This window comes from Zalophus californianus, chromosome X, assembly GCF_009762305.2.
Source record: "Zalophus californianus isolate mZalCal1 chromosome X, mZalCal1.pri.v2, whole genome shotgun sequence".
In the NCBI taxonomy this organism is placed as follows: domain Eukaryota; kingdom Metazoa; phylum Chordata; class Mammalia; order Carnivora; family Otariidae; genus Zalophus; species Zalophus californianus.
Window position 1 is genome coordinate 42323805 of NC_045612.1, and position 25709 is coordinate 42349513.

Below are 25709 nucleotides of genomic sequence, written 5' to 3' on the forward strand. Positions count from 1 at the left end.
TCACCAAATATAATATATCAATAAGGAGACATTATTTAAAAAAAAAAACAGAAATTCTGGGGTTTCAAGTATAGTAATTGAAATGAAAAATTCCCCCATTGGATCTCAATAGTAGATTTGAACTAACAAAAGAAAGAATCAGTGAATCTGAAGGTAGGTCAATTGAGATTACCCAGAGCAAGAAGTAGAAAGAAAAAAATTAAGATTGAACAGAGAGTCAGAGGCCTATGGAACAAAAATCAAGCATATCAACATACACATAATGGGAGCCTCCGAAAAAGAGGAGCTAGAGGAAGGGGCAGGAGGAGTATACGTAGAAATAATCACCAAAACTTCCCAAAATGGTTAAAAAGCATTAATCTACACATTCAAAAAATTCAATAGATCCAAGTAGGATAAAGTCAAAGAGAGATACGCCTAGGCACAACATAATTACACTTCTAAAGCCCAACACAAAAAGAAGACTTTGAAAGCAACAAGAGAAAAACAACTCAATACATTTAAGAGAAACTTATTTCTCATCAACAACCATGGAGACCAGTAAGATGATGTTTTTCAGGCATTGAAAGAAAAAGACTGTCAATAAGGAATTCTATATCTAAAAAATCTATCCTTCAAAACTGAAGAAAAATTAAGACTTACATATAAAAAAACTTGGAGATTCTGTCTTTCCCACAAGCAATATTAAACTGAACTTTCAGGCTGAAATAAGAGAACACTAAACAAAAACTAATTTACATGAAGAGATAAAAAGCGCCAGCAAAGGTAACCAGATAGGTAAATATAAAAACAGTGCATATGGATTTTTGTTTGTTTCTCTTTCCTTATCTGATTCAAGATATACAAAAAATTATAAAACTGCATTGATGGGCTTATAATATGTACACACATAATTTGTATAACAATAATAAGCTTTAGGAAAGAAGGAGGAAATAAGATAATAGTTACAAAGCTTTTTGTTTACTATTGAAATTAAGTTGGTGTTACTCTATAAAGATAGAAAGTCAGTTGTAATCTCTAGGACAACAATTAAGAAAACTCAAGGGACACCTGGGTGGCTCAGTTGGTTAAGCATCTGCCTTCAGCTCAGGTCATGATCCCAGGGTCCTGGGATTGAGTCCAACGGGCTCCTTGCTCAGCAGGGAGTCTGCTTCTCCCTCTACCTGCCTCTCTCACTCTCATTCTCTCTGACAAAAAATAAATAAAATCTTAAAAAAAAGAAAATAACTCAAGAATTTAGTAAAATTGACAAGGCAATTACATTGTATAAAAAAATCTGTTTAAACTTCAAAACAGGCAATATTAAATGAATAAAAGAACAAAAGAAATAAAATTAATGGAAAAAAATAGCCAAATGGTAAACATAGATCCTATCTTCTCTTTAATTACATTTAATGTAAATGGACTAAATATTCCAATCAAAAGTCATATATCTGTACAATGGATTTAAAAACTGTTGTCCAATCATATGCTGCCTACAAGGGACACACTTTTGATTCAAAGTAGATTGAAAGTAAAAAGATGGAAAAATATATACTCTGGAAAGAATAACCAGAAATAACCTTTTTTTGGCTGTCCTAATATCAGGCAAAATAGAGTTTAAGGCAAAAGAGAGTTACTGACCAAAGAGAGACAGTTGAGAATGATGAAAGGAACAATTCATAGGAAGGATATAATGATTAAAAATATGAATGCACCTAACAACAGAATGCCTAAATACATGAAACAGAAACTGACACAACTGAAGGGAGAAATACATAATTCATCAATAGTTGGAGACTTCAACAACCCACTTTTACAAATGAATAGAAAAACTAGGCAGAACATCGGCCAGAAATTAGGAGATTGAAACAACACCATAAATGAGTTATATCTAACAGACACTTACAGAATAGTCAAGAGCAGAATACACATTTTTTCAATAGGACATGGAATATTCTGCAGGGTAGACTTTATATGGGCCATAAAATAAGCCTCAATAACCTTAAAAGGTTTTAATTTATACAAACGATGTTCTCTGAACAATATAATGCCAATACAGATGTTAAGAAAATGAGGTTGAAAGGAGTGTAAATACTCACATCCCTTTGTAGGGAAGGAGTGCAAAATGAGGCCAAGTTGTGTGATAAAGGCAAATTGCAGAAGAGTCTATGATGAAAATCTCATTTTGAGGCAAGATGAAAACACAATGAAAATGATAGAAACCTGACATCATTTGTGTACACATAGTCATCCTCTATACTTGTGTCTACTAAGTTTGGTAGAACTTTCTGGGCACTCAAAAAGGCTGCATAAAAAAAAGGCTGCATACATATAGTGGGTCTCAAGTTGACTTATGGTGGAAATGCATGGTGATATGTGCCTTTATCTGACTCACTTATTTTGCTTAGCGTTATACTCTCTAGCTCCATCCACATTATTGCAAATGTCAAGATTTCATTCCTTTATATTCCTTGCTTTTTCAAAGATAAGCTGACCGTATAGTTTTGGGTTCATTTCTGAGTTTTCTATTCTGTGCCGTAGATCTATGTGTCTATTCTTGTGCTGGTACCATACTATTTTGATCCCTACAGCTTTGTAATATAACGTGAAGTCCAGAATTGTGATTATTCTAGCTTTGCTTTGCTTTTCCAAAGTTTTTTGTTATTTGAGGTCTTCTGTGGTTCCACACAAATTTTAGGATTGTTTGTTCTAGCACTGTGAAAAATGCTGGTGGTATTTTGATAGGATTGCACTAAATGTGCAGATTGCTTCGGGTAATATGGACATTTTAACAATATTTGTTCTTCCGATTCATGAGCATAGAATGTGTTTCCATTTCTTTATGTCCTCTTCAATTTCTTTCATCATGGTTTTATAGTTTTCAGAGTACTGATCTTTTATCTCTGGTTAGGTCTATTCCTATGTATCTTATGTTTTTTTGGTGCAATTGTAAATGAGATTGATTCCTTGATTTCTCTTCTTGCTGTTTCATTATTGGTGTAGAGAAATGCAACAGATTTCAGAACATTGATTTTGTATCCTGTGACTTTACTGAATTCATGTATCAGCTATAGCAATTTTTTGTGGAGTCTTTCAGGTTTTCTATATAGAGTATCATGTCATCTGCAAATAGTGAATGTTTTACTTCTTCTTGCTGATTTGGATGACTTTTTTTCTTTCTCTATTTTTTTGGGGGGGGTCTGACTGATGTGGTTAGGACTTCTAGTACTATGTTAAATAACAGTGGTGAGAGTGGACATCGCTGTTTTGCTCCTGACCATAGAGGAAAAGCTCTCAGTTTTTCCTGGTTGAGGACAATATTAGCTGTGTGTTTATCATATATGACCTTTGTTATATTGAGGTATTTTCCCTCTAACTCTATTTTGTTGAAAGTTTTTATCATGAATGGATGTTGTACTTTGTCAAATGCTTCTTCTGCATCTATTGAAAGGATCATTTGGTCCTTATACTTTCTTTTATTAATCTGATGTATCACATTGTTTGATTTGCAATATTGAACCACACTTGCAGCCCAGGAATAAATCATACTTGATTGTGGTGAATGATTCTTTTAATGAAATGCTGAATTCAGTTTGTTAGTATTCTATTGAGAAATTTTACATCCATGTTCATCAGAGATATTGGCTTGTAGTTCACTTTTTTAGTGGAGTCTTTATCAGGTCTTGGTATCAAAGAAATGTAAGCCTTATAGAGTGAATTTGTAAGTTTTCCTTCCTTTTCTACTTTTTGGAACAGCTTTAGAAGCATAGGTATTAACTTCTTCACATGTTTGGTAGAATTTCCCTGTGAAGCCATCTGGTCCTTGACTTTTGTTTCCTGGGAGATTTTTGATTACTGATTCAATTTCTTTGCTGCTGTATGCTCAAGTTTTCTATTTCTTGCTGTTTCAGTTTTGGTAGTTTATATGTTTCTAGGAATGTATACATTTCTTCCAGGTTTTCTGATTTTTTGGCATATGGTTTTTCATAATATTCTCATAATTTTTTGTATTTCTGTGGTGTGGGTTGTTATTTCTCTTCTCTCATTTATGCTTTTATTTACTTGGGTTCTTTCTCTTTTTATCAATTTTATTATTTTTTTCAATGAACCAACTCCTGGTTTCATTGATCTATATATCATTTATTTCTACTCTAATCTTTATTATTTCTTCCCTCCTGCTGGCTTTAGACTTCACTTGTTATTCTTTTTCTAGCTCTTCTAGGTGTAATATTAGTTTGTTTATTTGAGATTTTTCTTGCTTCCTAAGGTTGGCCTGTATTGCTATATACTTCCCTCTTAGGACAGCTATTGCTGCATACCAAAGTTTTTGGACCATTTTGTTTTCATTTTTATTTGTTTCCATGTATTTTTTTAAATTTCTTTTGGAATTTCCTGGTTGACCCATTCATTCTTTAGTAGCATGTTGTTTAACCTCCATGTATCTGAGGTCTTTCCAAATTTTTTCTTGTGGTTGACTTCAAGTTTCATGGCATTGTGGTCAGAAAATATGCATGGTATGATCTCAATCTTTTTGTACTTTTTGAGGCCTGATTTGTGACCTAGTATGTGATCTATTCTGGAGAATGTTCCATGTGCATTTGAAAAGAATGTGTATTTTGTTTTAGGATGGAATGTTGTGAATATATCTAAGTCCAGATGGTCCAGTGTGTCATTCACTGCCATCATTTCCTTGCTTATATTCTGCTTAGATGATCTGTCCACTGATGTAAGTGGGGGTGTTAAAGTCACCTACTATTATTGTATTATTATCAATGAGTTCTGTTATGTCTGTTATTAATTGTTTTAATATTTGGGTACTTCTAGGTTGGGTGCAAAATACAATTGTTGGATCTTCCTCTTGGATTTACCCCTTTATTATTATATAGTGCCCTTCTTCATGTCTTGTTACAGTCTTTGGTTGAAAGTCTAGTTCATCCAATATAAGTATTGCTCCTCCACCTTTTTTTTGACATCCATTTGCATGACAAATGTTTCTCCATACCTTCACTTTCAATCTTTCAATCTGCAAATGTCTTTAGGTCTAAAATGAGTCTCTTGTAGGCAGCATATAGATGGGTCTTTTTTTTTTTTTTAATCCATTCTGACACCCTATGTCTTTTGACTGGAGCATTTAATTGATTTATATTCAGAGTAATTATTGATAGATATGTATTTAGTATCATTTTATTACTTGTTGTGTTATTGCTTTTGGAGATTTTCTCTGTTCCTTTATTATCTTTGTCACTTTGGTCTTACTTTTCCATTAAAAGAGTCCCCTATAATATTTCTCACAGGGATGGTTTAGTGTTCACAAATTCTTTTAGTTTTTTTTTGTCTGGGAAACATTTTATCTCTCCTATTCTGAATTATAGCTTTGCTAGATTGGGTATTCTTGGCTACAGATTTTTCTCATTCAGCAATTTGAACATATCATGCCACTTTCTTCTTGTTTGCCACGTTTCTGTTGAGAAATCTCCAGCTAGCCTTATGGTTCTTCCCTTGTAAGTTAAGGATTTCTTTTGTCTTGTTGCTTTTAAGAATTTTTCTTAATCACTATATTTCATAAATTTAATTCCAATATGTCTTGGCATTGGCCTGCTTTTGTTGATTTTGATGTGAGCTGTCTCTGCCTCCTGGATCTGGATGTCTGTTTCCTTCCACAGATTAGGGAAATTTTCAGCTATTATTTTCTCGAATAAATTTTCTGTCCCCTTTTCTTGCTCTTCATCTTCTGGGACTCCTATAATATGAATCTTATTATGTTTGATGGAGTCACTGAATTTCCTAAGTCTATTCTTGTGTTCCATAATTCTTTCTCTCTTTTGTTCAGATTCGTTATTTTCCACTATTTTGTTGTCTGTATCACTTATTCATTCCTCTGCTTCTTCCAGACTTGTATTCATTACATCAAGCCTGTTAACAATTTCAGTTATTTCATTTTTTATTTCTGACTCTTTTTAAACTCTTTTATCCATGTGGAAGGATCTCCCTGAAGTCTCCCATTCTTTTCTCAAGCTTAGCTAGTATCCTTGTGATTGTTGCTTTAAATTCTCCATTAGGCATATTACTTGTATCTTTTTTGCTTAGATCTCTGGCCATAACCTTGTCTTATTCTTTCATTTGGGATGAACTCCTCCATCTTGGCATATTGTCTGTCTTGGCCTTCTCTATGTTAGAAAAGTTCCTTATGTTTCCTGCTCCTGACAGTAATGGCTTTATGAAGAAGAGTTCATGTAGTGTCCAAGGCCTGGCCCTTCAGGGAGTGTCTCTGGTGTATATGGTTTGTGCTGTTACTGTGTTTTGGCTACTCTATCCTTCAGGCCAGTCATCTGCGGAGACTCTCTTTGCTCAGAGTGGGCAGTGTTTGGTCCTTGGCCAGAATATGGCAAGTTTTAACGAGATGTGCTCTGGTCTGCTTTTTAAATGAGACTTGATATTACTTTCACTATAACTAAAGCCCTGCAGAACTTTCTGGTCAGCAGATGTGCTGTGGGCAGGAGTTTCTCCTGGTCTTCTGGGGAAGGGTACTGATGTGTTGGGATGGAGGTAAGCTTGACTAAGGAAGGCAGTCCTGCCAAAGCACAAAGGTGTGGAACTTGGTGTAAGCAGGTTAGGCACCCAGTGTGGGTATAGTGCTACTTCCAGCAAGTGGCTCTATGTTTATGCCGAGGCTTGGGGGAGGGAAATGGTGCCAGCCAGCCCCTTTGTCCCTGGAGAGGCATCTTCATGAATGCTGCCTCTCAGGGAAGCACTCTGAGAAGAGTGAATAATCTCCCCTCTGTGTGTCTGAGGTGTTTTTTTCAGATTGCTGTTTCCATACCATCTGCCTCCAGGTTGTCTGCTTTTTCTGCAGGACAGTGCAGTGTTCTCTGGGCTTTTTCCTACCCAAGTTTGCTGACTTGTAAAACTCTAGGCTTTAGGGATGTGGTGTGGTCAGGGGCCTGCACTGGTCTTCTGGGGCAGAAGTCTGCCACACTGGGACTGAGACAAGCTTGACTGAAAAGGTCAGTCCTGCCAGAGCACAGGGGTGTGGAACTTGGTTTAAGGAAGTTAGGCAGCCAGAGTTGAGGTTGAGCAGCTTTCCTCAGACAGCTCTATGTTTATGCTGAGGGGTGGGGGAGGAAAATTGTGCCAGCCAGCTCCTTTGTCCCTGGAGAGGCGTCTCCATGAACACTGCTTCTCAAGCACACTGTCCAAGAAGAGCAAATAATCTCCTTGCTGTATGCCCTAGGCGTTCTTTAAATTGCTGTTTCCATGCCATCTGTCCCCGGACTGTTTCCCTGCCTTCTCTCCAGGAACAATTCAGTGTCCTCCAGGCTCTATCTCAGCCAAGCCCACCAACCCTTAAACTTTAATCTTTAAGCCCCATGGATTGCAAGAACTCACAAAATTCAGCCTCTCTCATTTTCCAAGCTAATGGCTTTGGGGAAATGTTCTCCTGATGTGCTCCCCTTTGTTTTCCTCTTTCTCTTGCCTTTCTCCACAGTCATGGTTCCCTCCCCTCCACAGCACCAGCAATCCTTTTCTTTCCCAGGCCATATCTCCATACTTCCTACCTTCTTCAATGTTGCTTTTTCTCTTGCTTTAGTTGTGGAGTTTGTTCTGTCTGCCTTCAGGTTGATTTACTGGATATTTTGAATTTTTTGATAGTTAGTTGTATTTGTGGGATGAGATGAATCTAGGGTCCTCCTACTCCTCTGCCATCTTATCTCTCTTATCACATTTAATATTTCTTATAAGCCTGGCTTAGTGGTAGTAAACTTTTTTTCTTTTGTTTGGGAAACTATTGCTCCTTCAAACCTGAATGATAAACTTACCAGGTAGAGTATTCTTGGTTGTAGGGTTTTTTTTTGTTTTTGTTTTCCCTTTTGAGCACTGAATATATCATGCCATTTTCTTCTGGCCTGCAAAATTTCTGCTGAAAATTCAGTTGATAACTTTACAGGTTTTCCCTTGTAGGTAACTATTTCTCTCTTGCTACTTTTAAGATTTTCTCTTTCTCTTTAACCTTTGACATTTTAATTACTATGTGTCTTGGTGTGGACCTCTGTGGGCTCATCTTCTTTGGAACTCCCTGTGCTTCTTCAATTTGTATGTCTATTTCCCTCACAAGTTAGGGAAGTTTTCAGCTATTATTTCTTCAAATACATTTTCTACCACTCTCTCTTTTCTTCTTTTGGGACCCCTATAATACAATGTTTGTTTACTTGATGTTGTCTAAGAAATCCCTTAAACTATCTTCATTTTTTAAAATTCAATTCCTTTTACTGTTCAGCTTGAGTGCTTTAATACACTGTCTTCCAGAACACTGATATATTCTTCTGCATCCACTAATCCACTGTTGATTCCCTCTACCTGGTGTGTTTTTTTTTTTTTTTAATTGCAGTTATTGTATTCTTCAACTTTGGTTGGTTCTTTTTTATATTTTCTATCTCTTTATTGGAGGCTTCACTGAGTTCTTCCACTCTTAACTCCAGCCCAGTGAATATCATTACAACAATTACCTCAAATACTTTATTAGGCATATTGCCTAGCTACATTTCATTTAGGTTTTTGGGGAGTTTTATCTTGTTCTTTCTTTTGGAGCATAGTCCTCTGTTTCCCTTGATTTTCTGTGTTTGTTTCTGTGGTTTAGGCAAAATAGCTACTTCTCCTAAACTGGAAAGGATGGTCTTGCATACAGTTGTCTCTTATATAGATTGTGTGTACTTGGTGACTTATGCTGGCTGGTTGGCCCTGTGGTTGGCATGGGATGGGGGTCCTGAAGCTTTTCATGTAACAGCTGACCTGTAAGAACAGGCAAAGTTGAAGTGGATACAGGTGGTTTGTCTGGGGTTCTATGCATTGAGGGCACCTTATCAGGACAGCTGAAGCTGAAATGGGTGCAAAGTGGTATGTCCCAGAGTCTCTCTTAAGGGGGTACCTTGGCAGGGTAGCAGGAGCTGACATAGTGTGCAGGTTGGAAGGTCCCTGAGCTCTTCCCACAGAGGGTGCCCTGGCAGGATAGCTGAACCTAAACTGGGTGCAAACTAGGGGTACCCTGAACTCTTCCCACAGACGACACATTGGCAGGATAGCCGAAGCTGAAATGGATGTAAACTGGGGTGTTCCTGGACTCTATATAGAAGGTGCCCTGAAGAGTGGCTAAAGCCAAGGTGAAGCATAGGTTGGGAGGCGCTGTGGTGCTCTATGCAGGGCACATCCTGGCAGGATGACTAAAGCTGGAATGGGCATGGTCTGATGTGGTCTCTGGGCTCTCCACACAATATTTGCCTTGGTGGAATGGCTAAAGCTTAACTGAGTATAAGCCAGGGTGCCCCAGGACTCCCATACTGGTGGGACAGCTGAAATTGAATTGGGTACCAGCTGGGGTGTCCCAAGGTGTTTCTCACAGTGGGTTCCCTGCCTGGGTGACTGGAACCAAGGCTAACAGGGGCAGGAGTGTTCGAAGGCATTTCACACAGGGGGTGCCCTAGTGGAGTGGCTGAAATCAATGCAGGAATAAGCTTGGGTTTCCCGGGGTACTCCATGCAAGGGACAATTTGGCAGGGTGGCTGGACCTAAAGCAGACATCAGCCAAGAGTTTCCAACGCGCTCTGCATGTGGGGTGCCCTAGCAAGCTATCTGAAGCCAAAATGGTATGAATCTGGAGTGTTCTGGGGTGCTTTTGCCTGTGTCACCTTGGCAAAAACTTTTTTTTAAAGATTTTATTTATTTATTTAATTGACAGAGAGAGAGAGACAGTGAGAGAGGGAACACAAGCAGGGGGAGTGGGAGAGGGAGAAGCAGCCTCCCTGCTGAGCAGGGAGCCTGATGTGGGGCTTGCTCACAGGACCCTGGGAACATGACCTGAGCCAAAAGCAGACATTTAACCAACCGAGCCACCCAGGCACCCCAAAATCCTTTGATTTTTTAATTACTTATATTGGTGTGCATATCTTTAGATTTCTCTTATTTGGATACTTTTGGCTTCCTGGATCTGGATGCCTATTTCCTTACCTAATGTTAGGGAATTTTTCAACCATTATTTCTTCAAATAAATTTTCTGGCCTTTTCTGTCTCTCTTCTTCTGGAATCCCTATAACATAAATGTTAGTCCACTTGATATTGTCTCCTAAGTCCCAAAAGCTATCTTCACTTTTTTTCTTCTTTTTTGCTGATCTGATTGGGTGAATTCTACTGTCTTGTGTTTAAGTTCACTGATTATTTCTTCTGTTTCATCTAATCTGCTGTTAAACCTCTGTATTGTATTTTTCAGTGCAGTTATTGTATTCTTCAGTTCTGTGACTTATGTTTGGTACTTATAGTTTCCATCTTTTTGTTGAAGTTCTCAGTGTGTTCACACATTCTTGTCATGAATTTAGTGGGCATGTCTATGGCTATTACTTTGAATTCTTTATCAGGTAAATTACTTATTTCCATTTCATTAAGTTTTTTTTTTTTTCCTGAGGTTTTACCTTGTTCTTTTGTTTGGAACATTTCCTTCTGTTTAATTTTACTTGATCCTCTGTGTTGATTTCTATACCTTAGATGAAATAACCACCTCTCCTAGTTTTGAAGTAGTGACCTTGCATAGGACATGATCCTTAGTGTTCAATTGCCTCAGCTCTTTGCTGTCTCTCAAACCTTTGTGATTTTCCAAATAGCCTATTACATTTTTAATAGCTCCCAGTAATTGAGGGTGCGTAAAAACCTATCAGTGTCCCACAGGGGTGTGTTTCAGTCAGCCCTTAGATTCAGGCTGGTTGGAAGCCGGATCCTTAGGCAGCAGCTTTTAAAGTATGCAAATATATACAGTCCTGTGTGGCTGCAAGCATAAGCACTGCTGGTCTGCAGACCTGGTGAGCTGGAGTTATCCCCTAGTGACAGTCACAAAAATTGGGGCTCCAGGCAAACATATAAGCTTCTTTCTGAGAGATACCAGTGAGACAGAGCAAGGCAGAGTGCAATATGGTATCCCTCAGCCTATGTAGGTCCCTAAATATGTGCCAAACCTAAAGCTTGCTTCTCAGTCTTTAGTTCCAAGACAAGCAAATAGGCCTCTTTCACAGACAGACTGAGGGTCTGTTTCAGTTCGCTGTCTATGCAGAACCCTCTGTGTTGTAGTAGTCTGTAGAACTGTTTCTCTTATTGTTATAGTCCCATGGGGCCCATGAACATAAAAGCCCTGGCCTCTGGAACCAAGAGATAAAGGGGCATTCCTTGGGCAGCAGCTGAAAAAACCAGAGTGCCAGACACAAAAACCAGGGTACAAGATGTGTGTAAAAGCTCCTGTCTGGGAGATACCGGTGCTCTGGAGCACAGCAGAGAAAGAGCCCAAAGATGGTTCCCACTGAGAAAAGAAAAAAAAAAAAAAGATGGTGCCTGATAGATTTAGCAGGGCAGAAGGAGAATGTGAAAACAGTGCCCACTAGCCTCCATCCCTGGAGAGTATCCTGACAGTCCCCTGAACCTTCAGCTGGTGCTTTAAGATTAACAAATTAATCTCTTTCACATAAGTCTGAGTGCTTTGTAAATAACTGTTTCTGTGCTGGCAGCCCTGAGGTGAGTGAGTCCATGCATGAGCCTTTTAATAAATGTTTCTCAGTTCACTACAGCCCTTTGGGTCTTTGGGACAGTAACCCTAATGATTTTCAAAGCCAGATATTTGGAGGCTCATCTCTTAGTTGCAGGTATTAAAAAACTGGTGGTAACCAATGTGGTGAATGAACGCTTTGCTCCTGAGGAGAAGCTCCAGGTTTGTGAGTTCTCCCCTGATTGTAAGTTGCTGCACCAGGGGTGAGGTTTATGGTGAGATTATGTCTTAGCCTGTCTTACTTCCTACCATGTGGCCTTTTTCTTGTTTGCCCAATGTGAAGAAATTCTCAGGTAGTTTTCAGGTCTTGTACAGAGGAAATCATTTCATATGTAGCTATAGATTTGGTGTCTCCATGGTGAGTTCAGTCCCTTCCTACATTATCTTGAACTACCTCCCCATATCAGCATTATTTGTAACAGCTCAAAACAACTAAAATTTCCACCAACATGTGGATGGTTACTGATACATGCTACAACATGAGTAAACCTCAAAGCCATTATGCTGAATGAATGACATCAGACACAAAAGACTACATACTGTATGATTCCATTTATGTGAAATTTCTAGAAAACACATGACTATAGAAACAGAATGTAAATCAGTAGTTACTTATGGCTGGGGTCAGGGATGGAAGTTTTTAAAGCTACATTGTAACGAAGGCTACAGAAATGTATACATTTACTAAAAAACCACTGAATGGTACCCTTACATGGGTAAATTGTATGCTATGTAAATTACAACTCAATAAAGCTGTTAAAAGTTAAAAAAGATCAATGTCCTCAGGAAATTTACATCTGGGAGGGGACAGATAAAAGGACAATACACAAAATAAATTGAATAAAATGTAAGTAGAATACACATTCTATGAGCTCTTCATGTTTGGTTTTTTTTCAAAGCTAAAGTCATCACCCTAATCATTGAATGGTCTATGTATAAGTTTCATCTAGCCCATAGAGATTCTATTTTGCATTTCAAACCCATACAATTGCTCTGAGACAACTTTAAAAGAACCTGAGACTGACTTACCTAATGTGAGAGAATTGCAGGTAAGTATGGAAAGATAAAATCTAATTTTGGCCACACATCTTTTTTTTTATTTATTTTTTATTTAAATTCAATTAGTCAACATCTAGTGTATCATTAGTTTCAGATGTAGAGTTCAGTTATTTATCCATTGCATATAACACCCAGTGCCCATTACATCATGTGCCCTCTTTAATGCCCATCATCCAGTTATCCCATTCCCCACCAACCTCCCCTCCAGCAACCCTCAGTTTGTTTCCTATAGTTAAGAGTTGGCCACACATCATAATCTCCCCATGTACTGGGATTTTCTAAGAATTTCTCAAGGGTAAAAATTTAATTTTTAATTTCCTTATCTAGTTCCACTGCCCCAATCCCTTGATGGGCTACTGTTTTTATAAAGGCCATAGATTAACCATCAATACCATATTCTTGCCACATAGTTGTTCTTTACTCTTGATTTTTTTAGACAATTTTCAATGAACCCATTTTGTCTCCTTTAAATTGTCCTATTATCTCTATTTCTTAGGAAACAATTTTTTTCCCATTTGTGTCAATGGAAGCACACTCATAGTGGTTAATTTTCTTGTGAGGTTTATAATTTCATTACTGTATTTTTATCTACAACAGGGATTGTTTTTTGGTTTTGGTTTTGTTTTTTTTTTGTGGGAGTCCTGGGTGCTGAGGGCTATGAAGGCATTCCCTCAGAGTGGTTCCAAGTTTGCCTCTGCAAAGGCCTTGCAAGTTTCACTGGTTTGGAACCAGTTTTCCTGTTAATTACTTAGCTTGGGGGTTTGCACCACTTGTGCGTTGTGTGAATTTAGAGTCCACACCCATGATTGGTACAAGTTTAGGGTTCTGATTTCTCTTGAGTATCTCTTTTCATTCATGGCATGACCCTTGACAGAGTGTGAATTTCCTGGCTGCTTTCCTAGACCAGTGAACACAGGTTTCTCATCCCCTTTTCATTGATTTTTTAGTCTTCACAGACCATTGAAGCTTCTTTATTTTTGCTTGGATCTCAGTTCCAGCTCTACATTTTACATAGATCTGTAGACTCTGAGCCCAAGCCCTTATACCCCTAATGTCCCTATCTGTTTCTGATATTTCCAGGAGGTATTTAGCTTCAGTTTATGCTCCCTTCTCTGGGTTTGATTTCCCTTTACATTTCTAAATCTGGGAATTTCCCTTACTTACTTTCAAGCTGGGCTAAGCATGTACAATCTTTGTTTTATTTTGTCCAGCATCTCTCTGTGTTTAGAACAAGAGATGAGTCTTTAGCATAGCAATTCAGTCTATCATATTAACTAGGTGTCTAAAGTTACATGACAGAAATCTGTAAGTTGTATATCTTAGGTCTGAATGATCAAGTTAATTTTATTTTCATCCAAGGAGTTAGAATTTTTATTCCTGTTACTGATAATGTAAATAGAGGTTCTCTTTTCTTCCCTGGACTTATACTTAGATTTGACTTTCACAAGATGGATGAAAAGCGGAGTGGATAACCCTTCCAGACTGTTCTGCCTCAATCTTGGCACTGCAGGGCCTCTCCAGCAGAGGAATGAGGGCACACAAAGCTGGTTAACACCACTGCCCCACCCCACTCTGCTGTAGTTCCAAGGATCTGCTCTTCTGCACAGGCCCACCTCAGGCCTGACACTGCAGAGCTCCTCCCACAGAGGACCAGATGCATGCAAACCTTCTTAGCATCACAGCTCCAAAGCACCACCTCTGTGCTGTTCTTTGGCTGATCCACACTCTCCAATATGCTCTTGGCCAGAGCCCATACAGGTTGGTACTACAAGCCTGACAGTGTTTAAGCAACCCCTACAATGTCCAGCACCATTCTAAAGTGATTCTTGTCCCAGAGAGAGGGAAAGATAACCTACACACACCAGTGAGATGGAAACCGCAGCTGTGGGCCAGAGACAGACAACTAGTCTGCCTGCAGGCCCTGCCCACCAACAAAAACTTCTCAGAGTAAAAAATAAGGAAAGTGCCCAACAGTGTGGTGCTACTGCATCTCTGGCAAATGTTTAGTATGATTCAACTCAAGCCCAAGGCATCCCCAGACTTACCCACTAACACCACAGGGACCAAACACTGTCCACAACAGACAGAGAGAGCCATTACAGGTGACTGGACTGAAGGGAAAGAGATTTTGTCCTAATAGCAGTGCACATGCATCATACACAGGAGACACCCTTCAAGTGCAAAATTCTGGTGAACAGGGGACATTGCACTGCAGGGCACTAAAGGGTCTCTTCTTTATAAGACCATTACTTCCAAGTGCAGGAGATATAGTTGCCTTTCCTAACAGAGAAACAGAGGCAGAGAGCTAGACAAAATGAGGAGACAGAAGAATATGTCCCAAATGAAAGAACAGGACTCAATCAGCAAGAGACCTAAGGGAAATGGAGATAATTAATATGCCTGATAAAGAATTTAAAGCAATGGTCATAAAGATACTTACTAAAATTGAGAAAAGAGTAGAGGACATCAGTGAGACCCTTAACAATGAGATTAAATAAAAACAAGCAGAGATGATGAACACAATAATTGAAATTAAAAATATACTAGATGGAATAAATAGTAGACTAGACAAAGCAGAAGAATGAATCAGCGACCTAGAGGACAGAGTAAAGGAAAGTAATCAAGCTGAGTAGGTGAGAGAAAAAAATATGCAAAATGAGAATAGATTTAGGGAACTCAGCAACAACATCAAGCAAAATAACATTCACATTATAGGGATCACAGAAGTAGAGAATAAAGAAAATGGGGCAGAACATTTATTTGAAGAAATAATAGCTGAATATTTCCTGAATCTGGGGAGGGAAACAGAAATCCAGATCTAGGAGGTACAGAGATACCCCAACAAAATCAACCTAAGGAGGTCCACACTGACGCATAGTACTTAACATAGAAAAAGGTAACGATAAAGAGAGAATTTTAAAAGCAGTAAGAAAAGAAGACAGTTACATACAAGGGAAACCCCATAAAGCTATCAGCTGATTTTTCAGCAGAAAATTTGCAGGCCAAAAGAGTAGCATTAGATATTCAAAGTGCTAAAAGGAAACAAATCTGCAACCAGGAATACGCTATACAGCAAGGCTATCATTCATAACAGAAGGAAAGATAAAGAGTTTTTCAGACAAACAAAAACTGAAGGAGTTCATGAATACTAAACCAGCCCTACAAGAAATAGTGAACCTACTCTTTGAGTGGAAAGGAAAGATGATAAGCAAGAGTAAGGAAAGTAGGAAACACAAAAGCAGTAAGAATACATATATCTGTAAAAGTCAAAGGACTCACAAAAGAAGGATGTAAAGTATGATACCATAGGCCTAAAATGTGGGGAGGAGAGGAGTAAAGAATAGGTTCAAACTTAAGTGACCATCAATTTAATATAGACTTTTATGTACAGAAAATGTTATATACAAACCAAATGGTAACCACAAATCAAAAACCAGTAATAGATATGCAAAAAAGGAGAAAAGAATCCAAGTATATCATTAAAGAAAACCAACTAACCTAAGAAAAGAGAGCAAGAGAATAAAGGAATCAAGAAAAACTACAAATATAACCATAAAACAAGCAACAAAATTGCAATAAATATATACTTATCAATAATGACTCTGAATGTAAATGGACTAAATGCTCCAATCAAAAGACATAGGGTGATAGAATGGATTAAAAAACATGACCCATCTATATGCTGCCTATAAGAGAATTATTTTAGACTGAAATACACATGCAGATTGGAAGTGAAGGTATGAAGAAGCATTTATCAAGCAAATGGATGTTAAAAGAAACCTGGGGTAGCAATACTTATATAAGACAAATAAACTTTGGGGCGCCCGGGTGGCTCAGTCGTTAAGCGTCTGCCTTTGGCTCAGGTCATGATCCCAGGGTCCTGGGAGCGAGGCCCGCATAGGGCTCCCTGCTTGGCAGGAAGCCTGCTTCTCCCTCTCCCACTCCCTCTGCTTGTGTTCCCTCTTTCTCTGTGTCTCTCTCTGTCAAATAAATAAAATCTTTAAAAAAAATAAGACAAACTTTAATAAAAGATTATAAAAAGAGACAAAGAAGGACACTATATAACAATAAAGGGGACAATCCAACAAGATATAACAATTGTAAATATTTATGCACCCAACATAAGACCACCCAAATACTTAAAGAAGTTAATAAAACATGAAGTAATCAATTGATAGTAATACAATGATATTAGGGGACGTGAACACTGCACATATATCAATGAAAAGATCATCCAAACAGAAAATCAACAAGGAAACAGTGGGTTTTGAATGACACATTGGGACAGATGGATTGAACAGATACATTCAGAACATTCCATCCTAAAACAGTAGAATACACATTCTCTTCAAGTGCACATGGAACATTGTCCAGAGTAGACTACATATGAGGCCACAACACAAGTCTCAAGAAATTGAAAAAGATCAGAGTCAATCCATGCATCTTTTCTGACCACAATGCTATGCAACTAGAAATCAACAACGAGAAAAAACTGGAGAGACCACAAATACAGGTAAGTTCAATAACGTGCCACTAAACAATGGATGACTCAAATAAGAAATCAAAAGGAAATAAAAAAAAATACATTGAGACAAATGAAAGTGAAAACACAACAGTCCAAAATCTTTGGGATGCAGCAAAATCAGTTCTGAGAGGAAAATTTATTATAATACAGGTATACCTCAAGAAACAAGAAAAACCCTCAAGTAAAAAACCTAACCTTCCACCTAAAGAAGCTAGAAACTGGTGTAAAGTGGTATCTCACTGTGGTTTTGATTTGTATGTCCCTGATGGCAAGTGATGTTAAACATTTTTTCATGTGTCTGTTACCCATCTGTATGTCTTCTTTGGAGAATTCTCTGTTCATGTCTTCTGCCCATTTCTTGACTGGATTATTTGTTTTTTGGATGTTGAGTTTGAGAAGTTCTTTATAGATCTTGGATACCAGCCCTTTATCTGATATATCAATGGCAAATATCTTCTCCCATTCCGTGGGTTGCCTCTTAATTTTTTTTAATTTAATTTTATTATGTTATGTTAGTCACCATACAATACATCATTAGTTTTTGATGTAGTGATCCACGACTCATTGTTTTTGTATAACACTCAGTGCTCCATGCAATATGTGCCCTCCTTAATACCCATCACTGTGCTAACCCATCCCCCTACCCCTCCCCTCTAAAACCCTCAGTTTGTTTCTCAGAGTGCATAGTCTCTCATGGTTCACCTCTCCCTCTGATTTCCCCCCTTCATTTTTCCCTTCCTTCTACTAATGTCCTCCATGCTATTCCTTATGTTCCACAAATAAGTGAAACCATATGATAATTGACTTTCTCTGCTTGACTTATTTCACTTAGCATAATCTCCTCCGGCTCAGTATTTACCCCAAAGACACAGATGTAGTGAAAAGAAGGGCCATGTGCCCCCCAATGTTCATAGCAACAATGTCCACAATAGCTAAACTGTGGAAAGAGCCGAGATGCCCTTCAACAGATGAATGGATAAAAAAGATGTGGTCCATATATATAATGGAATATTACTTTGCCTTTTAGTTTTGTTGAATGTTTCCTTTGCTGTCCAGAAGCTTTTAATCTTGATGAAGTCCCAAAAGTTCATTTTTGCTTTTGTTTCCCTTGCCTTTAGAGACGTGTCTTGAAAGAGGTCGCTGTGGTCAATGAAGAAGAGGTTATCACTTATGTTCTCCTCTAGGATTTGATGGATTCCTGTTTCACTGAGGTCTTTCATCCATTTTGAGTTTATCTTTGTGTATGGTGTAAGAGAATGGTCCAGCTTCATTCTTCTGCATGTGGCTGTGATACCACCTTACACCAGTTAGAATGGTTAAAATTAACAAGACAGGAAACAACAAGTATTAGCTAGGATGTGGAGAAAGGGGAACCCTCTTACACTGTTGGTGGAAATGCAAGCTGGTACAGCCACTCTGGAAAACATTATGGAGGTTCCTCAAGATGTTTAAAATAGAGCTACCCTACAACCCAGCAATTGCACTACTAGGTATTTACCCCAAAGATACAGACATAGTGAAAAGAAGGGGCACATGCACTCCAATGTTCATAGCAACAATGTCCACAATAGCTAAACTGTGGAAGAAGCCAAGATGTCCTTCAGCAGATGAATGGATAAAGATGTGATACATATATACAATGGGATATTACTCAGCCATCAGAATGGATGGATACCCACCATTTGCATTGATATGGATGGAACTGGAGGGGATTATGCTAAGTGAAATAAGTCAATCAGAGAAAGACAATTATCATACAGTTTCACTCATATGTTGAACATAAGGAATAATGTGGAGGACCACAGGGGAATGGAGGGAAAGGTGAATGGGAAAAAAACAGAAAGGAAGACAAACCATGAGCAACTCTGGACTCTGGGAACCAAAGTGAGGGTTGTGGAAAGGGAGGGGGTGGGGGGATGGGGTAACCAGGTGATGGGTATTAAGGAGGGCACGTGTGGTGATGAGCACTGGGTTTTATATGCAACTAATGAATTGTTGAACACTACATCAAAACTAATGATGTATTCTATGCTGGCTAATTGAACATAGTAATAAAAAACTAATGTATTATATGTTGGTTACTTGAATTTAAATTAAAAAATCCAATATCACTCATCAAAAAATAAAATAAAATAAAAGAGCTAGCAAAAGAACAAACAACAAACCAAAACCAATAGAAAGAAGGAAATAATAAAGATTTGAGCTGAAATAAATAGAAACAAAACAAAACAAAACAAAACAATATAACCAATAGAACAGATCATTGAAACTAGGAGCTGATTCTTTGAAAAGATCAGCAAAATTGACAAACATTTAGCCAGATTCATCAAAAGAGAGCACTCAAACAAAATCAGAGATGGAGGAGAAATAACAATCAACACCAAAAACGTACAAAGGATTAAAAGAAAGTATTATGAAAAATTATATGCCAACAAATTGGACAACCTAGAAGAAATATATACATTCCTAGAAACTTATAACCTCCCAAAATTGAATCAGAAAGAAATAGAAAATTTGAACAGGTTGATAACCAGCAATGAAATTGAATCAGTAATCAAAAAACTCCTAACAAACAGAAGTCCGGGACCAAATGGCTTCACACGCAAATTCTACCAAACATTTAAAGGGGAGTTAATTAATGAATCATTAAACACTACATCAAACACTAATTATGTACCATACAGTGGCTAACTGAACATAACAAAACAATAATAGTAAAGAGGAGTTAAAACCTATTCTCAAAATATTCCAAAGAATAGAGGAGAAAGGAAAACTTCCAAATCCATTCTATGAGGCTTGAATTACCCTGATGCATAAAAGCAGATAATGACACAACACAAAAGAAAGTGATCTACAGTAGGCCAATATATCTGGTGAACGCAGATGCAAAAAGCTCAACAAAATATTAGCATACCCAATCCAACAATACATTAAAAGAATCATTCACCATGATCAAGTGGATTTATTCCCAGGATGCAAGGGTGGTTCAATATTCTCAAATCAATCAATGTGATATATAACACCGACAAGAAAAAGGATAAAAAATATAGGATTATTTCAGAAGATGCAGAAAAATCATTTGACAAAGTACAGCATCCATTTATGATAAAAACTCTCAACAAAGTAGGTTTAGAAGGAACATACCTCAACCTAATAAAGGCCGTATATGAAAAACCCACAGTTAACATCATACTCAATGGTGAAAAATTGACAGATTTTCTGCTAAGGTCAGGAACAAGATAGGGATGTATGCTCTCACCATTTTTATTCAACACTGTACTAGAAGTCCTAGCCATGGCATTCAGACAAGAAAAAGGAAGAAAGACATCCAAATTGGTAAGCAAGAAGTAAAACTTTCACTATTTGCAGATGACATGACACTATATATAGCAAATCCTAAAGACTCCACTAAATAACTACTAGAACTGATAAATGAATTCAGTAAAGTCGCAGGATACAAAATCAATGTACAGAAATCTCTTGCATTTCTATACACTAATACTGAAGTAACAAAAACAGAAATTAAAAAAAAAAAAACAATCCCACTTGCAATTGCACCAAAATAATAAAATACATAGGCATAAACTTAACCCAGGAGGTGGAAGACCTATACTCTGAAAAGTGTAAGACATTGATGAAGAAGTTGAAGATGACACAAGACATGAAAAGATATTCCATGCTCATGGATTGGAAGAACAAATGTTAAAATGTCCATATTACCCAAAGCAATCTACAGATTTAATGCAATCCTTATAGAAATATCAATAGCATTTTTTACAGAACTAGAACAAATGATCCTAAAATTTGCAGAGAAGCACAAAAGACCCCAAATGGCCAAAGCAATATTGAAAAAGAAAAACAGAGCTGGAGGTACCATAATTTCAGATTTCAATTATACTACAAAGCTGTAGCAATCAATACAGTATGGGACCGGCACAAAAAAGGACACATAGATCAATAGAACAGAATAGAAAACCCAGAAACAGACCTACGATTATATGATCAAACAATCTTCAGCAAAGGAGGCAAGAATATGCAATGGGAAAAAGTCTCTTGAAATAAATGGTGTTGGGCAAATTGGACAGCAACATGCAAAAGAATGAAACTAGATCACTTTCTTACACCACACACAAAAATAAACTCAAAATGGATTAAAGACCTAAATGTGAGACCTGAAACCATGAAAATCCTAGAAGAGAACACAAGCAGTAATGTTTCTGACATTGGCCATAACAACATTTTTCTAGATATATTTCCTGAAGCAAGGGAAACAAAAGCAAAAATAAACTATTGGGACTACATCCAAAATAAAAGCTTCTGCACAGCAATGGAAACAATCCACAAACTAAAAGACAACCTACGGATTGGGAGAAGATATTTGCAAATGGCATATCCAATAAAGGGTTAGTATCTAAAATATATTTAAAAAACTTCTAGAAATCAACATCAAAAACCCCAAATAATCTAATTAAAATGGGGAGAACACATGAATAGACATTTTTCTGAAGACATACAGATGGCCAACAGACACATGAAAAGATGCTCAACATCACTCATCAGGGAAATGCAAATCAAAACTAGAATGAGATACTACATCACACCTGTAAGAATGGCTAAAATCAAAAACACAAGGAACAAGTGTTGGCTAGTATGCTGAGAAAGGGGAACTCTCTTGCACTACTGGTGGGAATGCAAACTGGTGCAGGCACTGTGGAAAACAGTATGGAGGTTCCTCAAAAGGTTAAAAATAGAACTACCCTATGATCCAATAATTGCACTACTGGGTATTTACCCCTAAAATAAAAAAAAAAAAAAACACTAATTCAAAAGGATATATGTACTCCTATGTTTATTGCAACATTATTTACAATAACCAAATTATGGAAGAAGCCCAAATGTCCACTGATAGATAAATGGATAAAGAAGAGGTGGTGTATATATATATATATATATATATATATATATATATATATATATATAAAATACACAATGGAATATTATTCAACCATAAAATTCTTGCTGTTTGCAGTGACATGGATGGAGCTAAATAGTGTAATGCTAAGTGAAATAAGTCAGTGAGAGAAAGACAAACACCATATGATTTCACTCATGTGGAATTTAAGAAAACAACTGAACAAAGGAAAAAAGAGAGAGAGACAATCCAAGAAACAGACTCTTAACTATAGAGAACAATCTGATGGTTACCAGAGGGGAGAAGGGTGGGGGGATGGGTGAAACAGGTGATGAAGATTAAAGAGTACACTTATCATGATGAGCACTGAGTAATGTACAGAATTGTTGAATCACTATAATGTACACCTGAAACTAATATAACATTGTATGTTAACTATGCTGGAATTTAAAATAAAAACTTATATATTTTTTTAAATGAGCAGTGGATAGTTGTGATATCAATGTAAAAGCCATTTACTTTCCTACTATTCTTTATGTATTTTAGTTTGAAGTTTTAACTTTCAAGAGATTTATTCCTTTAGTAGAGAATCCATAATTATGGCATACACCTTTTTTTTATTTGTAGATGAAATGCTGAGAGTGTCCAGAGCTGCATACTCCAACCCAGTAGGTCAGTGGTAGGACACACAAAACTTAAGGACATGTTATTTTCAGTTATGAGGCATGTTTTCAGAAGTTTGTTCTAATAATGTGAAGTTTTAAGTTAGTTCCTTAAAAATTTATAACAGTACTGAGGTTATATATATATTAATGTCCTTCTTAGTCATATCAATTCCAGTGTACTTTTTCTTGAGTGATAAAGGATAGAGTCATACCTCGCATATGGGAAATGGCCATTAAAAGTGTGACAGTGAATGTCACCTCTGTCCAGTGTGTTGAGGGGGAGAAAGTTGAGGGCCACTATTCCAGGGATATGGGTTGCCTGAGTTTAAGAGGAACACATAGACTGTCATTTTGAAAAAAAATACATATATAACAAAATAGTTCAGTTATGGTTTAATCAGAGGATAGCTCTTCACTGGTCATACTGGCTTTTCCTATCAGTCATGCAATATGTTAACTAACCATTTGCAGCCAAAGCTACACACCAGTGTCCTTAATTTCTCTGAAATTACAGTGTCAAGTTGAATGGATCACTGAGATTTAGAAACAGGCTTAGTTAGAAATCATCTGACTTTCCTGAGGTAAAATAATCATCCGTCTTCAATGGCAAAAAAAGAATTCATGTCTTCTTTTTTTTTTTGGCCTTTTTTTTTTAGAACTTTTTTTTATTATGTTATGTTAATCATCATACATGACATCATTAGTTTTTGATGTAGTGTTCCATGATTCATTGTTTGCATATAACACCCAGTGCTCCATGCGGTACATGCCCTCTTTAATACCCCTCACCAAGCTAACCCATCCTCCCAGCCCCTTCCTCTCTAGAACCCTCAGTTTGTTTCTCAGAGTCCATAGTCCCTCATGGTTCGTCTCCTCCTCCAATTTCCCCCCCTTCACTTTTCCCTTCCTAGTATCTTCTTCTTTTTTTTTTTTAACATATAATGTATTATTTGTTTCAGAGGTACAGTTCTGTGATTCAACAGTCTTGCACAATTCACAGCACTCACCATAGCACATACCCTCCCCAAGATAGAAAGAATTCATGTCTTGTAACATATTAGTACAGTGTTCAATCTACTAGCAACAATGTTGCCTTACCATTCCTATATATCTAGAAAAGAAAGCAGCCTTGACACTCCAGAATGATTTTGTACAGCTTTCTCCCCCTTTTTTTCTAAAGAAGAAATCCCTCTAATCATTTTCTAAATTAAATGATAACAGCCACTGAAATGAATTATAAATTATAGTTGAGAACAAATGATTATGAAGCTAAAGGGTGGAAGAACATGTATTTCTTTTGGTAAGATTCAAAGGGAAATAAAAAGTTGATAAGGCAGAGACATAGTTTAGCTGTCCCAAATGGTGGAAACTGCAGTATAGTAGGTTTTTTACCCCCCCAAAAAAGAGTAAGATTTCATGAGAGAAAGAAGTGGGTACCAAAGCTAATTAATTGATCAGAAAAGGAAGGAGAAGGGGAAAGAGTCCATGGGTATTCTTAGACTAATTATTTGGAAATGGTTAAAAATGTGTGTGTGGGGGGGAGAGAGAGAGAGAAAGAGAGAGAAAGGCGGGGAGACTCAAACTTTCTACTGTTTCTTGTTTTACAATGCATGTAAACCAGGAAATCTTTTTAGGGGTGGTGAGGAACATGCCAATAGTTTTTTGCCTACGCTGTAGACAGGTAGTACAGCAGCAGGCCTCAAAGATGAGGCAGAGCACTGTTATCATTGTTAAAAGTATGCACAGTGGAGTTGCATTAGTCTATGATTGGCTCATAGGGTAAGTGGAGCAAAGTCCACTGGAGGATGAATTGTTTAGAGTTATAGGATTTACTAAGCTGTCTCATCAAGTAGCCTTAATCCCAACAGAAGTTTCTGTTACTGAATTTCATTAAGGGTGAGTGAGTGGAACTTCCGTTGTGACTGTATATCATCCCCATAAACCTCACTTATTTTCTCCTCTTCTATCTTCTTAGAAGGGGGATTGGTTAGCTCAGTGTCTAACGATACTAGTTTTCTCAGTCATATTTTCCATTCAAAGGCACCACGTGTAGGCAAGGCAGAAACATGTTATGGAAAATGTCCTGGGGTCAGGACATTGGAATTATAGCCTCAGCCATTCCAATAAGTGGCTGTGATTTTTTTTTTTTGACAAATTCATCCTCCCAAAGGGCCTAAGTTTCTTCTTTTAAAAATAGAGTCAGCTAAGAGAATTTCTAAGGACTCTTTCAAGGCTGACATTCTCATATTTCAAGTAGCTGGCCTAGAATAGTGAGTGTTGGGATTTTCCAGGTGGAGAATTTCTTCACTTGGAGACCTAGACCTAGAGTACCAGTCATTGTTTCTCTAAAGGGAAGAGGATGTGAGTACCTCTGCCTTGGATAGGTTTTGGCTTTAGCTCCAAAGTCCCTTGGTTCTGGTGTTTTGTGTCTGACTCTGCCTGACCACTGTGCCTGGAGTCCTAGTTCCTGTGTATTCCCTATCCTCTATTTATTGCAGAGTGGGTTTCCTGCCTGCGAATCCTACCTTGCCTTGAACCCTAGTTCCTCTCTGCCCCACTGGACCCTGGCTGCTTATGTTGGCTCCACTAATCTTGGCTTATGGTCCTGCTTCCCTTGATCCAGTGCTTTCCATATCTTGGCTTGACAAAGGGATTTTAAAAAGCTCCCTGTGGGAAAAGACAAAGACCTTGGATTTAGCTCACTACACTAGCAAGTCCAATTCATACTCAGCAAATTAAGATGACAGAAGAGTTGAAGTAAGCAAATACTCTAATGTCTGTGTATTCAACTATACATATAGTTGCATAATAACCCATTTGGATTTAATTAATTGTTTGAAATTAAATGCACATGATTCTCTATATTTTGTTAGGTGGAAGAAAAAACAGATAAATTCTATAAATGCTTTAAGATTAAATGGCTTCATTTTTTAAAAAATATTCCCTTATTGATCTAGAAATCTATGTTTGTAGAGTAGTCAACATGTGTAA

General features: G+C 37.5%; 1 protein-coding gene and 1 pseudogene across 1 annotated transcript in view; one reads left to right on the forward strand and one right to left on the reverse strand.

Moving 5' to 3' along the window:
* IL1RAPL2 (interleukin 1 receptor accessory protein like 2) overlaps positions 1-25709 on the reverse strand; it is a 636713-nt gene that overhangs the window by 62526 nt on the left and 548478 nt on the right. The gene's annotated exons all lie outside the window — the stretch shown is intronic.
* LOC113931180 overlaps positions 11609-25709 on the forward strand; it is a 248778-nt pseudogene continuing 234677 nt past the window's right edge.